Source organism: Galeopterus variegatus, unplaced genomic scaffold (assembly GCF_000696425.1).
Source record: "Galeopterus variegatus unplaced genomic scaffold, G_variegatus-3.0.2 Scaffold893, whole genome shotgun sequence".
Lineage (NCBI taxonomy): Eukaryota > Metazoa > Chordata > Mammalia > Dermoptera > Cynocephalidae > Galeopterus > Galeopterus variegatus.
In genome coordinates this window covers 199,535-204,606 of record NW_007727004.1, presented here as the reverse complement: position 1 = coordinate 204,606, position 5,072 = coordinate 199,535, and positions in this window count along the sequence as shown.

The following is a 5,072-nucleotide window of genomic DNA, read 5'->3' as shown; positions in this document are numbered from 1 at the left end:
CTATAGTCTCTTTCTTATAAAATTTTATAATTTTAGCCAAAATGTTATGTAAGGCAGTGTAATTTCCAAGTTGGTATAACCATGACTGTTAACTTATTTCTCCCCTAATATTCAGTAAATCCTTTCAGATTTCCCTATCCCTCAACAACAGCAAAAAGTGTCATATGTTGAAGAGACTGACTTTGGCTTTGTATCAGACAGAAACCAGATTAGAAAACTGAGATGTGTCTCCAAAACAGGTTAGTGTTACAAGGTCCAGAGAGCTCTTAATAGCAGAAGCCTTAGCGTTTTGGGGTATTAGGATGCGTACAGGGGAAACTAAGTTGAGTGGAACATAATAAAGAACAAAAGCAGACATGAGCTGGAAACAGAATGAGGTTGGTAAGGCTCGGGCTTTCTGCCTTGCAAGGCAACCCTGATAACTTAAATGGCATCCTACATCAAGAAAGTACTTACATGTATATCACTTGCTGCATTCAACATTGCACCTGTGTTACATGCTTGCTTTTTAATTTCACCTTTGTAAACAGTGACACACAAGCAGAGTTCAATAAAACTACAAATTCTAGAACCCACAAAACGGATATTTGAAACTTCAATCACAAAACCCTGAAGGGTGATGGTCAGCTCTTTCCAGTTGAGTATTTATTAATATCTACCCTGGCCTCTGCGCAAGGGAGCCTCTGGGCAGGTGAGAATCTCTAGGCACGAAGCTTGGAGACCTGCACATGCATTCTAAAAAAGTGCGTCCTGCCTATCTCTAGTGCCTTCAGCCCTGAGAGGACAGAAAAGAAAGCAGGATGTCACTGTCTGGACAATTCCTTCTGCTTCTTAATGGAGGCTGCAGAAACGGTTCCTATAAAATCCTCTGCAGCTACCACAATCCCTATTTGGGTTTAACATGTAACTGTTAGAAGATGATATAATAAAAAAAGAGCAAATTAAAACCAAAGCAGGCATAAGAAAAGAAATAGAGATTAGTGTAGAAATAAAGATAATAGAGAATAGAAAAAAATAGGCAAAATCAACAAAACCAAAGTTTGTTGCTATGAAAGATTAACAAAACAGAAACTTTCAAGCTAGACTAAGAAAAAAAGAAAGAAGACTCAAATTATTAAAATTATTAATTAAAGAAGACATAATTGCTACCAATCTTCCACTGAAAAGAAAGGAAGGATTATAAGGGAATGATATGAACAAATATTATGCCAAATAATCTGATAAACTAGATGAAGTGGACAAATCCCCAGAAAGACACATGTTACCAAAGCTGACTCAAGAAGAAATAGAAAACCTGAATTGAACTGTGAGAAGAGACTGAATTAGTAATCAAAAAAAGTCCTACAAAGAGAACCAAGGCACAGAATTCACTGGTGAATTCCACCAAATGATAATAAAGAATAAATACCTTCACAAGCCATTCTAAAAAATAAAAGGGTGAACATATCCCAACTCACTTCAACATTTTCAATATGACCCTGATAATGAAATCAAATAAGGACATCCTGAGATAAACTACACTAATATCCCTTAAGAATAGACACAAAAATCCTTAACAAAATACTAGGAAACTGAATCCAGCAACATCTAAAATGCATAATACACCATCAGCAAGTGTGATTAATCAAACTGAATCCAGCAACATGTAAAATGCATAATACACCATCAGCAAGTGTGATTAATCTCAGTAATAAGATGTTTTATTATATTAAAGAAAATCAATGAATGTACCCTAGTAATAAAATGAAGAACAAAAACCACATCATCTCAAATAGACTGCAGAAAAAATAGTCAACAGAATCCAGTACTCTTTCTTGATAAAAACAACATTCAACAATCTAAAAATAGAATTGAAACATCCTTAATCCACAGCTAAAATGATATATATATATATACATATATATATATTTTTTGCAATCTTACCTTTAAAAAAATTTTTTTATTATATATACATGTGGGGTACAATGTTGATTTTCAATAATTGTGTAGAATGTGTAGTGGTTAGATCAGTATAGTTACCTTATTCATCATCACAATACATAATTATTCTTTGTGTCCGCTGACCAATTCCTCAGTAGCCCCGCTCCCTCTCCTCCTCCCCTCTGCTCCTCTTTTCCACCTCTACTTTTTTAAAAGTTCAGCGTATTACTGTGATTGTTGTTTCTTTCTGTCTCTCTTTATTCTTCTTTTGTTTATTTATGAATTCAGCTCCCAGTTATGAGTGAGAACATGAAGTATTTCTCTTTCTATACCTGGGTTGTTTCACTTAGGATAATTTTCTTCAGGCTCATCCATGCTGTTGCAAATGGTAGAATTTTGTTCTTTTTTATGGCTGAGTAGTATTCCATTGTATATATATATACCACAATTTCCTTATCCAGTCATCCTCCATCACCTGGCTATTGTAAATAGAGCTGCAATAAACATGGAAGTGCAGGTATCCTTCTGACCTGATGTTTTCCATTCCTCTTGATATATCCCCAGTAGTGGGATTGCTGGATCATATGGAAGTTCTGTCTGTAGTTGTTTAAGGAGCCTCCATACTGCTCTCTATAATGGCTGTACTAATTTACAGTCTCACCAACAGTGCAGGAGGGTTCCTCTCTCTCTACATCCTTGCCAGCATTTGTTATTCTCTGTCTTTTTTAATAATAGCCAGTCTGATCAGGGTGAGGTGTTATCTCAAAGTGGTTTTGATTTGCATTTCCCTGATGATTAGTGATGTGGAGCATAGTTTCATATTCTTGTTGGCCATTTCTATGTCTTCCTTTGAAAAATGTCTATTCAGCTCCTTTGCTCATTTTTTAATTGGGTTATTTGTTATTTATTTATTTATTTTTTTTGCTGTAAAGTTGTCTGAGCTCTTTGTATATTCTGGATTTTAATCCTTTGTCAGATGAATATTTTGCAAGTATTTTCTATCATTCCATAGGATGTCTTTTCACTCAATTGATTGTTTCCTTTGCTGTGCATAAGCTTTTTTAGTTTGATATAATCCCATTTGTTTATTTCTTCTTTTGTTGCCTGTGCTTTTGGGGTGTTATTCATGAAGTCATTGCCCAGTCCTAAATCCTGGAGTGTTTCCCCTACATTTTCTTCTAGGAGTTTTAAAGTTTCAGGCCTCATATTCAGGTCTCTAATCCATCTTGAATTGATTTTGGAATATGGTGAAAGGTACAGATCAAGTTTTGTTCTTCTACAAATGGACATCCAGTTTTCCCAGCACCATTTATTGAGAGGCAGTCTTTTCGCCAATGTATGTTCTTAGTGTCTTTGTCAAAGATTGGCTGTAAATATGTGCGTTGATTTCTGAGTTCTCTATTCTGTTCCACTGGTCCACATGTCTGTTTTTATGCCAGTACCATGCTGTTTTTGTTACAACAGATTTGTAATATAGTTTGAAGTCAGGAAGTGTAATGCCTCCAGCTTTAACTTTTTTTCTCAGGATTGCTTTGGCTATTTGGGATCTTTTGTTGTTCCATATGAATGTTAGGATTGCTTTTTCTATTTCTGTGAAGAATGTCATTGGTATTTTGTGGTCCCTGTTCACAGATGACATGATTCTACATATAGAAAACCCAAGAGACTCTACCAAAAAACTCTTAGAGCTGATAAATGAATTCATAAAGGTTGCAGGATACAAAATCAACATACAAAAATCAGTAGCATTTTTATACTCCAACAACAAACTAGAAGAAAAAGAGATCAAGAAAGCAAGCCAATTTACAATAGTCTCCAAAAAAAAAAACAAAAACAAAAAAAAAAACCTAAGAATAAATCTAACCAAAGAGGTGAAAAGAAATTCCTTCTTTGTGGATTGGAAAAATCAATGTAGTAAAAATGTCCATAGTACCTAAAATTATATTCAATAGAGAGAGATTGAATGTTTTCCCCTAAGAACAAAAATAAGAGTATCCACAGTTATCATTTCTATTCAACACTGTTCTGGAGGTTCTAGTCAGGAAAATTAGGTTAGAAAAAAATGAATAAGAGATATCTAAATTAAAAATGAAGAAATGTGACATATCTTATATTAGGGTACTTCAAAAAATTCCTGGAAAAATGGAATTGAATGATAATATGAATCTTTCCAGGAACTTTTTGAAGTTCCCTTGTATATAGAAGATCCAAAGGAATCCACTAAAACTATTAGGATAAACAAGCTTATCAATGTGACAGGAAACAAGATCATTTTGTATTTTTATACACTGGCAATAGATAATCCAAAAAAATTTTCATTTACAATAGTATTAAAAAGAATAAAATACCTAGTAATGAACTTAATAAAAAAAGTGCAAGATCTGNTTCTATTCAACACTGTTCTGGAGGTTCTAGTCAGGAAAATTAGGTTAGAAAAAAATGAATAAGAGATATCTAAATTAAAAATGAAGAAATGTGACATATCTTATATTAGGGTACTTCAAAAAATTCCTGGAAAAATGGAATTGAATGATAATATGAATCTTTCCAGGAACTTTTTGAAGTTCCCTTGTATATAGAAGATCCAAAGGAATCCACTAAAACTATTAGGATAAACAAGCTTATCAATGTGACAGGAAACAAGATCATTTTGTATTTTTATACACTGGCAATAGATAATCCAAAAAAATTTTCATTTACAATAGTATTAAAAAGAATAAAATACCTAGTAATGAACTTAATAAAAAAAGTGCAAGATCTGTACTTTGAAAACTATGAAATAAGGTTAAAAGAATTAAAGAAAATTTAAATGAGGAAAGATATCTCAAGTTCATCTTAATATTGTTAAGATAGTAATACTTCCCAAATTGATCTACAGATTCAGTGTAATCCCTATCAAAATACAAATTGCCTTTATCCAGAAACTGACAAGTTGAACACAAAATGCATATGGAAGTGAAAGGGACCCATAATAGGAAGGACAATCTTTAAAGCAAAAAAAGAAAAGATGAAAAACTCACACTTCCTGGTTTCAAAACTTACTACAAAGCTACAGTAATCAAATGGACTTAGAGAAAATTAAATTAAGTGCAACAAGTCAGGCACAGAAAGAGAAATACCACATATTCTCACTTATCTGTGGGAGCTAAAAA